General features: G+C 42.7%; 1 long non-coding RNA gene across 1 annotated transcript in view; it reads right to left on the reverse strand.

The window, feature by feature from the left end:
• Positions 1 to 1349: 1349 nt before the first annotated feature.
• Positions 1350 to 12093, reverse strand: part of LOC115272295 — a 35136-nt gene continuing 24392 nt past the window's right edge. The window contains exon 3 of the long non-coding RNA XR_003900347.1: positions 1350 to 1441. This is a non-coding gene — a long non-coding RNA (uncharacterized LOC115272295). The remainder of the gene's footprint in view (positions 1442 to 12093) is intronic.

The raw sequence follows: 12093 nt of genomic DNA on the forward strand, positions 1-12093 counted from the left end.
TCTAGACAAGGAGATAGGGTCAGAGGGCTGACCACAAGGAGGGGGCTTGGAACCAGGACTCCAGACCATAACGCTGTCTAGCTCTGTGCTCCAAGAGAACTTTCTGGTCTTCTCAGAACCCCATTTCCACTATGAGTCACAAGGTAATATAATCTCCCCTGCCCCTTACACACCTCCCAAACTTTCTATGAAGGTTCATGATGTGTGAGCAGAAATTCTAGTCCTTTGGAGAAAGGTGCTCTATAAAGGCCAGGTGTTATTAAGTATTATTATAACAATCATTTATTGCTATTCATTCTCTTTGATACTCTGCACAAGGCCCCCCGGCTCCTGGACTTCTCTAGTCAAAACTCAAACCTATTTCATCCCCAGCTCCTTTCCTTTAAGAAAATTGTTGGATAAGTTCCATATTTCCATTCTGGATGTAGATTTTGGTGAATGAGCCAAATTAAGGAACCATGGCCTAGGGTGGGTCTATTGCAGGAGGTTTGGTACCCTCTCCTATTCACAGGGTGCATACTTGGTGTGTGAGACTTTTCAATTCCAAAGCTCAGCTGCCGATCACAGGTAGATGGCTGCCCAACCAGCACCACCCTCCCCAACTTTGGTTTCCAAACTCCAAACCCGTTTTTACAACTGCCTTCCACGCACCTCCACCTGAATGTCTGAAAAACATCTCCTATCCAGCATGTCCAAAGCACAACTTATCATCTTACCCTTAGTCTAAGCCCACCTCTCAATTCTTTGTCCAGATGAACAGTCCCTGTCATCATTTACTCCTATTCAATTCTCATGTCCTCACTGCTCACATCCAGACATCAAGTTCTGTCTGTTCCAAAGCAGAAATGCCTCACATCTGTTTCCTCCTTTTCACGTCTACAAACACTGCATTAGTCCTGGCCCCAAGCCATCACTCACCTCCTCCCTGGTCTGTCTACACACTGTTTCTTCCCTCCACACAGTGCCACCACAGCTGTCCTTTCACATGACAAATCAGACATTCTGACTCTAGCATCTTCAGAGCTGGCTCTAGTTTCATGCTAACATTATGTGCCCCATTGTGTACCATCATGTCCCCCCGCCATCTTCATGCATACCCAGTGCTTCACACCCCTCACCTCCTGTAATGTGCGATGGTCTTGTTCCTTCATGCCTTCACACCCTCTGTTCCCCTTGTCTTGAGTGCCTTCCCCGCTTTGCCACGCATCACATTCACATACATTTTTTAGGTCCCTTCTCTGCTTTCCCAAATCTCTCCAGGTGGAGTAACATTTTCCTCTGCAGTCCAGAAAAATAGAACCAATAGGAGATATATATAGGAAGAGATTTATTATAAGGAACTGGCTCACATTATGTGCAGGCTGAGAGCCGCCATGGTCTGTGGTCTGCATGCTGGGGACTGAAGAAAGCCAGCAGCGTGATTCATTCTGAGTCTGAAAACCTGAGAACCAGGAGCAGCAGGGACAGGGTAAGATAGATGTCCCAGGTCAAACAATCCTGCAGGAAGGGGTAAATGTTTCTTCCCCCAACTTGTTGTCCTATTCAGGCTCCCAGCAGATTGGATGACACCCACCCACACTGGTAAGGGCAGTCTGCTTTACTCAGTGCACCAATTCAGTGCTAATTTCATCTGGAAATACCCTCACAGGCACACCTAGAAATAACAGTTAGCCAAATACCTGGGTAGCCTGCGTTCCAGTCAAGCTGACACATAAAATAAACCATCACGCCTCTCGAAGTAATTCTAGTAATAGCAGTCCTATGACACCTGATTTGGGACAGGCACTTTTCTGATTTCTTTATATATACTCATCTAATCTTTGCAACAACCCAAGGGTAATTATTATCTTTACCATCATTTTACAGATCAAGAGGCTGAGACCAGAGTTAAGCTACTTGTCCAAAGTCACCCAGGGAGGAAACAGAACTGCCCATTCTGATAGAGACCATCCACTCCAAAGTCCACCTACTTGACCACCCCGACTTTTGTCCCCCATGGAGAGATTTATGTACCTGTCTAGACTGTAAGTTTCTTGCACTCAAACTCAAAACCCGGATAATTATTATTAACACCTATTTTTCCAGCTTTGGGGAAGTAGTAGCCAAGCTTAGAAAGTAGATATAGATGTAGACAATAAAATGCTAATTGAATAGTAAGCTATTACGATTATCACCCTCAACCATTGCAGCACGTCTCCTGACCATCATTTATCCTTCCAATCCATCCTCTCCTTTGTCATAAAGTTGGTCTTCTAGAACAGAGATGAAATAACATAATTCTGATGCCTGAAGTCCTTCAGGGACTCTGTTTGTCTAAAGGATGCTACCCAAGCTCTTTAGCTGGAGATATGGGTCTTTCCTAATCTGGCCCTTCTGTGTCCCTTCAGCATTTTCTCTACTGTTGACTTGCAGGTAACTTACACTTCGCACATGAAATCACTGGTCATTTTCTGAGCACACCTGTGACCCAGATGCTCCCATGTTTTTGCCTAGTCTGCTACTAAAGCTGAAATTCCCTTTCTCTTTACCTATTCAGTGAATAGCTACTCATCTAGTAAGACTCACTCTGTGATACCCTTCTGTGAAGCCCCCTGACATCCTTGGATAGGATTAGGCCCACTTCCTTCATGCTACCACACAGTGTTCCATCTGTCACTCCACCAAAAAAGGAAGTTTAACTAATTCAATTCAATTCAATTAATTTTTGTAATCAACTGTTAGCTGGGTCTCTTTCTTTCATGGGCCTGTTCATCCCCAGGGCTGTCCTAACATAGTTGTACCAACTAAGTGGCTTACACCAATGAAAACATATTGTCTCAAAGTTCTGGAGGCCAACTGTCTGAAATCAAGGTGGCAGCAGGGCTGTGCCCTGCCTCCAGCTCTAGAGAAGGGTCCTTCCTCCTCCTACAGCTTCTGGTATCTGGTGGCACTCCCTAACGTTCCGTGGCCTGTAGATGTAGCACTCCGATCACAAGGCTATTTTCTCCCATGCATGGCCACATCATTTGCCTTCTGTGAATGACTGTCTCTGTCAAATTACCCCTTTGGGTTAGGGCCCACTCTAATGACCTCAAATTTAACTTCATTACTTCTACAAAGACCGTATTTTCAAATAAGGTTACATTCTGAGGTACTAGGATGAGGGTGTCAACCCCAATTTTTTGAGGAGACATAATTCACTCATAACAGTGTGAAACTGTGCTAATCCTGAAAGTTGAATTTTCGACCCTCAAGCAGTCTGAAGTCTTCCACCCAAATTCTGTGATGCTCATGGCTTCCTTCCTCCTGTTTTCTCCCTGTCTCCTCTCCTGTGTTCAGACTATTTCAGCTCCAACACACAGCCCCATAATTGCATGCCTTCAATATTTTCAACAACTAATCCAATAAGAGCAGGAATTCCAAGCATTTAGCAACTTCACTTCAGATGAGGAGCTGAGCAGAGGGAAAGGGCTCATCGGGCATCTGCCATGTCCCTCATTCCATCCTATTTCTAGAACCTTGGCCAACTGCCAACCCAGGATCCTTCCAAAAGACCTCCTTCATTGCCTCCAGCTCACTGGGAGACAGTTGTTGCTCCCACCCCACTTGGACTGCTTCCCCCACTGGAACCACTCCTGGCAACCAAGCCTGGCCTCCCCAGACACCCCAGCCCAGGATTCTAGCAAAGAAAAATTTTCTCCACTTGTTGCATTTTTATTGATCACATATATGCTGGCACTGAGTTAGATGCTGCTGATATAACAGAAAGCAAGACAGAAATATACCCCATGTACACGAGTATAGATTCTGGTGGGGAAGATAAATATTAAGGGCATGATTGCAAGTACAATGAGTGTGAGGCCACAAGGACAGGTACAACAACAATAACAGTGCTCTAGCTTTTTAATGAGGTTATACTGTGGGCCAGGCACTATTCTCGACCATGAGAAATTCTCATGGGGCTTACATTCTAATGGGAGACACAGACAAATAAAAATGTCAGGTAGTTGTAAATGCCATAAAGGAAAATCAATCAGGGGCGCCTGGGTGGCATGGTTGGTTACGTGTCTGACTCTTGATTTCAGCTCAGGACATGATCTCACAGTTGTAAGATCAAGCCCTGAGTCACACATATCCACACATATAGCAAAGAGCCTCCTTGGGACTTCTCTACTCTCTCTCTCTGCTCCTTCACCCACTCACAGGCATGCACAGTCACTCTTTCACTCTCAAAACAAATGAACAAACAAATGAGAAAAATGAATCAGGATAAGAAGAATAAAGCAATCTGGGGGGTTGTATTCGTTAGGATTAGGCGTAATTACACAGAACAGGCAAAATAAATAAGGACGGGTTAATATGAAGTTTGTTTGTTTCTCTGAAATGAAGACATCTAGAAGTAGGCAGTCCAGGGCTTTTAGAATAGTTTCCAGACTCCTTTCCTCTCTGTCATTTTTAGTGTGTCTTATATCTTCAGTATTACCATGAATGACACCTTGAATACCTTGAATGATTTCATCATTCAGAATGGCTGTGAAAGTTCCAGCCATCATATCTGAAGCCCAGAGATGAAGATGGAGAACAGGAGTGAGGGCATATAGGAGGCACCTCTCAGCTAAGTCACCTCTTTGAAGTAATTTGCCAGAAACCTCACCCAACCTGTTCCTCTTACATTTTAATAGCCACCCCAAAATGTAAAAGAGACTGGGAAATGTAATCCTTCAGCTGTGTACAATGCTATCCAGAATATAATCAGAGTTTATGCATAAGGGAAAATTGTTTTGATAAAACAATACACCATATGTACTAGAGCTCATAAAGGCTTTCCAGAAAAAGGAAGCTTAGGCTGGCAGCCAAAAAAATGAGAAAGGGTGTCCACACCAGGAGTAGATGATTGATGCAGTGTTCTTCACACAACAGCTCTAATGCTTAGGCTGGGTCCAAGCTTAGCTTTGTTCTGCAGTGTGTAGCTCAGAACTGGGCACAGTCCTCATCTTAAATATTTACTGACTACATATTGGCCTCTGATTGAATGCTTATGTCACCCAACTGGTAATCTCTGCCCCAAGATGAATGCCCTTCAAACAGTCTCTCAGTTATTTCTACTCTGCTTACAGAGAAGCAAATGGCTCTTGGAGAAAAATCTGGTATCTAGCTATAGACCTGGCTGTCACGGGTACCCAGAGATCAAAATAGGAAGCACGTACTGCAATAAAACCTGACCATAACTTCCGAATGAATCAGGAACATTGCTTCACAGACCATTGCTTCTCACATATTAAGCACCCTTTGTTGTTTATAGCTGTAGAAGCTGTCAAGGTTAGGTTTAAGGTAAGGGAATAAGAAGAAACCTGCCCAGCCCTTCCTGTTGATGAAATTCCAATGGAGCCTGGTTCTCAGGTTCAGTGATTAGTGAGCCAAGTCTGGAAGCTCTAACACCGGGCTGATCTCTATGCTGCTGGCAGACCTGGCAAGCTTGGATGGGGCAGCACAGAGGGCAGAGTGAATGAATATGCCTTGATCAGAGTCTGGTACATGGTAGATCTTCAATAACTATCAGCTCCCTGAATAGCTGGGGCATTTGAGAAAAGGTTTATAGAAGTATGACATTTGAACTAAGCCATAAAGGGGAAAGAAAGGTTCTTGCCAGGGTGGAAAAAAGGACAGACACTTGAGATGAAAGGAACAATGTATGCAAAGATAGAGAGGTGTGAATAGGAAAACTCAAGCAGTTCAATTAATCTTAGGGGAGTGTGGAAGTAGGAGGTGAGGCTGTTAAGATGAACTTCTGTAGGACAGTGTTAAGATGTTTGAACTTTCTCCAGGGGGTAACAGGGAACTTTTGGAGCAGCTGAGCAGGGGAAGGACATGGTGACCATCACAGGGTCATTAACCCCACTCCTCCTCAGTCTGCTTGCTCTGATGCAAACCTTCCCTATGTTCACAATATTGGTTTTATTAATTTACCTTTCTCTGTTCCTTTACCCCAAGACGTTTTCCTCTCACCATCCCAATTCCTGATAACTGTTATGGATATATCAACATCCATATAGATATATCACCTAACACCTTTGGCCTCCCAGCTTTGATGACCTTGGCTTTGAGTCATTCTCTTTAACTATCTACTGCAAGAGCCACATCAGAGATCCTCTCTACCTTGAGACAAACTCAAAGCTCAGTTTTCCCCTTTCTTTGTCATCCTTTGAGCAGCTAGAATGATCTAATCATGTCATTCTCCTGCTTGATGCTCTGCAGTGATTTCCAGGGCATTGTAAATAAAAATCCAAACACTTCCTGTAGCCTTCTGGACTCTACTTCAGGCCCTTGTCTACTTCTCCAATCCCATCTTGGGCCACTCTCCTCATCTTTCACCCTTCCTTCCTTGGGTCTTCATCTTTCAAGAGTTTGGTCACACCTCTACCCACATCATACCAGACTTTGCAAACAAATTCTCATTATTTCCTGTCCCTACCTTCCCACTCACTCTTAAAGTCACTAAATGCAGCTTCACCTGCCATCAATCCACTGCCACTCCTTTCTCTAAGGTTCTATTTCTAAATGACCAAATCACATGGGTCCAGGTGGCCACCCCTGTCTTGAAACTCACTCCTCCCAAATGGTCTCCATGATATTACTTTCTCTTTCTTCTGTGTTATTTCTTAGTCTCTGTGAATTTCCCTTCCTCTGTCTACTATTCTCTTACTAGTTTTGTCCAGAGCTCAATCTTCAGTCCTCTTATATTTCCACTCTATACCCTTCCTTAAGCATCTGATCCCTGTCCATCGCTTCCCTTCCCCCACCATCAGATGATACCCACAGTCACCTCAACTCAACTTACTCCAAACTGAGTTCACCACCTCCTACTCCCACCCCTTGTCAAGACCCATTTCACCCTATCCAAGGAAATCACCCACCCTTATCTTTCTTTTTGCCCAAGCTAGAAGCCTGGGGGTCATTCTAGGTTATTCTTTCTGCCTCCTACTCTACTAGCGACAAGGCACCACATATGAGTGAAGTTACCATCCAAGTGTCTCAGATCTCTGCTTTCCCCCTCCCCTAGCTCAGGGCCTCCTCACCTCTCTTCTAAACTGTTGACCCACCTGAATGCTGTGTTCCTTGTTTTTGTTTTTAATCTTTCAACCCCACTGGACTATGAAAAACCATGTCTTTTTTATTTTTTTATTTATTTTTTGAGAGAGGCAGAGCAGGAGCTGGGGAGGGACAGAGAGGGAGACAGAGACACAGAATCTGAAGAAGGCATCAAGCTCTGAGCTGTCAGTACAGACCCAACATGGGGCTCGAACCCATGAACCATGAGATCATGACCTGAGACAAAGTTGGACCCTTAACTGACTGAGCCACTCAGGTACCCCAGGACTACATCTTAATAAATGTCTTATCTTTTGGGTCTGCCAGAGTGGTAGCACATAGTGTGTACTTAGAGTGGTTGTTTCTGACTGTATGAATGAAATGAGTATATGAATGTGTGGATAAAATAAGGAACAAATGGGACAAGGCACTTGACACAATCCAGCTCAAAATAATATGTTTACAGCATTACAATTCACAGATCACTTGAATGACAACCCTGTGAGGTGGTTATTATTGTTCCTAACCTCTCTGGTTACATAATTTGACCCAAACTATAAAATTAGTGAGTCACATTATTAGGCAGTGGGAAACCTTGCATTTGAACCTGTGGGTCCAAGTCTTAGACCTTCCACCAAAGCATAGAGCTTTGCTCAGCAATTGCATTATTTTCAGGTCCTCCCATAAAGCTGGTATTAACCAAATTAATTATCTACTCTACTTAGCACAGCATTTTTTCTAAATGACACATTTTTTTTGCCCTCAGAAAATGAAATGCATTCATTTTTTCAAAGCACAAAATTTTGTCTTCATTGTTGCTGTTCCAAAGAATGTGAGGTCATGTACAACTTTGGGCAGAGATTGCAGTCCTGATATGCATGCTCAAAATGTAGTCCCATTCACCAAAGACAGGAAGATTTATATGCTGTTTTGTGGGTTGAGACTTTCTTTAAAAAATTTTTAATGCTTATTTATTTTTGAGAGAGAGAGACAGACAGACAGACTAAAAGTGGGAGAAGGGCAGAGAGGGAGGGAGACATAGAAACTGAAGCAGGCTCCAGGCTCTGGGCTGTAAGCACAGAGCCCAATGCAGAGCTTGAACCCACAAACTGTGAGATCATGACCTGAGCCAAAGTCAGTCACTTAACCAACTGAGCCACCCAGGTGCCCCTGTGGCTTGAGATTTAAACTGGCTTGATGATTTTGGCATCTTTTAGAAAGGTTAGAATAGATACATCACCCAAATAGAGTTGATATCCTATACCATATCTCCCTAAGCCTCCCTCTCCTCTCACATTCCCTATCTCAGTGAACAGCCACCTATTTCTCAGGCCAGAAACCTGGTCATCATCTGAATTCTCCTGAGCTCTCCCTTTGCATGTCCAACCCAGCACCAAGTGAGTCCATTCTACCTCCTTAAGTGTCCCATGAGTTTGTTATCTCTCCACCCCAACAACTACAGTCTTCACTCAGGTGTCCTCCTGGACCTTACCTGCATGAAGAATCAGCCCCCTAATACTTCTGCCCTCTTCTAGTTTAACACATACCAAGCCACCATTCACAATCTAGCCCAAGTCATGATTTCAGTAGGCAACCCTGCTCAGTCAGGTTCCTGCCTTTAAACTTGCAATATTTTCCCATTTGTCTCAAGATTAAGTCCAAAGTCTTCATCATGGCATACAAGGCCCAAGTGGCCCAGCCCCTGCCAACCTTTCCACATTTGCCTTCTCTCTCTCTCCACTTTCCACCTCTAAGTTCTGGGCTTGTGCTTTCTTCCTCTGTTTTGCACTTCCTGGTCCCTCCCTCCCCTACTTCAACTTGGCCACCTCCAACCAGTTCTTCAAATCACAGTTTAAGCATCATCTGCTCCCACAATCTGTGGTTTCCACCAACTGGGTTAGATGCTTTTTTTCTTCCATGGAAGTCTTGGCACCTTCCCATACTATGTTGTGATGTCTATTTGCTCGTCTATCCTCCAATGCCATGCTCTTCACTCAGTGAGCTCTGTGACGGCCTGCGGTGTATCTTGCTCATCTCTTTGCCTCTAGTTCCTGAGCCAGTGGATGCCTGTAATTTGTTGTATAAATAAGTTTCTGTTCTCAGTCTCTCCCAGTTCCTCCTCCCACTACCAACAATAGTGGAGGAGACAAAAGTGAAACACCCAACATGGTCAGTGTTACAAGAACTATAACAGAGTTGTGTAATAAGTAAGGTACCCTGGGAGCAAGGAGAAGGGAGCCACAGCAGCTTGAAGTGTCTTCAGGCTGGCAGAAATAAGCCTGGAGCATTAACTCTTTAAAAAGCAGCAAAACTTCTAACTTCCAACCCTGAAGATCCAGCTTAAGAATAATTCATCACTCCAGAGGTGCCTGGGTGGCTCAGTCAGTTGAGCATCTGACTCTTGATCTCAGCTCAGGTTATGGTTCCAGAGTTGTGGGATTGGGTCCCACATCAGGCTCCATGCTGAGTGTAGAGTCTGCTTGAGATTCTCTCTCTCCTCCCCACCCCTGCCCCTTCCCCCAATATCTCTTTCTCTGTCTCTAAAATTAAAAAAAAATAAATTAAACTTTAAATTAAATTTAAATTTAAAAAATTTTAAAAGAGTAACTTGTAACTCCAGACCAGTGGCCCCATTCTCTCTAATATTAGAAGAACCCCTTATAATATTAAAAGATTTAGATGTCCTTATGTGACAGCAGTTGCTGCAGAAAATTCTAATGTTCCTCTAACTTCAGCAAGGATTTGAAGAGTCTGATTATATGCATCACAATGCCATCTACAAACATTCCCAAACTAGCAGAACATTCATGTGAAACATGCCTACAGACTGTGCCTAGTGTGAGGTATGGGTTTGTGGACCCCAGCGTCCTAGGAGCCCATGATTTAGACCCACTGGTGCTAATATCCGGCCTTTACGCCCCCACTACCATTTCCCCCTGGAGTTGGGCCAACTCAGGAAATCACTGACATGGAAGAAAACGAATAACTAACTGATAACACTTCATAACCAAGTACAGTAAAACCTTGGATTGCAAGTAACCTGTTCTGTGAGTGTTCTGCAAGGCGAGCAAACATTTCTAATAAATCTTAACTTGATAAATGAGCTACGTCTTGCAATACATGTAGGACGTGATGCCAAATATCACATGATCACAACTGAGCCCAATGGTCCTTGAAATTCGCTTTGGCATACAAGTGCTTTGGATTACAAGAATGTTTCGGGAACAAATTATGCTCGCAAGCCAAGGTTTTACTGTATTTCTATTCAGGCATTGAGAGATTAATTCAAAACTATAAGAATTTGTATTTTAACCCAGAAGAACAGATTAAATACTTTCTTTGAGGTACCTAATCATGGGATCACTCTGTTGGAAAGTCTGCTTTGCTGCCACAGGAGAAGGTGAGAAGATCATCTTTTTGAGAGAGCATGATCACTTTGTTAATCCCTCAGGTTGTGGCAGGATGGCTGGCTGGGGGTCACACTGAGCCCATTTCACTTATTCAAGTGCACCCTTCACCCGTATGCTTTCAGGTCCTGTATTTAGCAGCCATGTTTAACAAAAGTACAGTAAACAATCCCCCACAATGCTTTGCTCATGCCTTAATTATGATATCTTATTCATTCTTTTTTTTTTAAGTAACTTAAGTTACATGTATTATTTCAAATTCAACAGATCCCCAAGTTTATAATATTAAAAAAAACAACAGCTTCCAAACCATTCCTTGATCCCATTTCCCAAACATAACCACAGATAACAGCATAACAGAGTCTTCTGCTCTGTTTGGTTTATTGAAAGGGGGAAAAACCCATAAGCCATACCATACATATTGTTCTACAACCCGATTTTTCCTTCTTGTGTTCTCCTTTACAACTTTTTTGGTTATTTTTATAATGGAAATCCTCAAACCAATACATTAGTATAGAGAGCAACATAATGAATCCTATGTGCCCATCACCAAGCTTGAACAAATAGGCATGATTTGTCAATTTTCTTTTATTTATTTCTCCTCTGCATCAAAAGTTCTTGTTGTTGTTTTTTCCTGGAACCTCCTAGCAAGTCCCAGACGTCATAGTATTTTGTTATGTATTTCTAACAGCTAAAATCTTTTAAAAACATAAGCATTTTGCCATAATCATATCTAAAACCAATAATCCCCTAATAATTGTCTATTTTCTATTTTCCCTGATTGTCATTAAAATTGTTTTAACTGTTGGTTTATTTGAATTAATATCCAAATAAGCCAACCACTGGTTGATGTGTCTTAGTTCCTTTGTAGGCAGAGTTATAATCATTATATCTCCACTCCTTCTTCTAGGCTATTTATATATGAGCTTTTGTCCTGTAGCATTTGCCCAATCTGATTTTGCTGATTACACATTCAGAATATCATGACACATTCTGTTCTCCCTGTTTCCTACAAACTCCTGAATAGCTCTAGATTCTTGATTATATTCAGATGCCATGATTTGGGCTGGAATATTTGATAGGTGGGGCTGAGCACTTCCTATTTTATCATACTGGGAGGTGTACGGTAACTGAATGTTCCATGGAGGTCCGTGTTATCAGCTGATCATCCCTTGCAGCTTCCCATTAGTCTAACACCTGCTCATTTTAGTACCTATCCATGACCACTCTCTAGATTAGGGCTTGGTTGTCCATGGGTAATCATTCCTTCTGCATTTGCTAGTTAAAATTCTTTTGTAGAGAAAAAGTTCCCCTCATCAACCAACTTGATGACTTAGAAGCACGGTGTGTACAAACAAGAATAAATGTTCTCTTTATTACTTATTTCCAGAATGACAATGTGGCATCCTAGCAGTTTCCAAAGGTGATTAATGAGTGAATTTCCTTTTTTGCAATATCATTGTGAATGCCTAGCTTTTTATATTTTTTATGTGCTCCAATCCATAACAGTGGGTGTTCTCGTTGAAATTAATATTTCCCCATTTTTAGCCACTGGAGTCCCTTCAGGTTGCCCCTGAATTTAGATAAAACTACCAAATCTTTACAGATTCTTGCTTTC

The sequence above is a fragment of the Suricata suricatta genome, chromosome 11 (assembly GCF_006229205.1).
Source record: "Suricata suricatta isolate VVHF042 chromosome 11, meerkat_22Aug2017_6uvM2_HiC, whole genome shotgun sequence".
NCBI lineage: Eukaryota > Metazoa > Chordata > Mammalia > Carnivora > Herpestidae > Suricata > Suricata suricatta.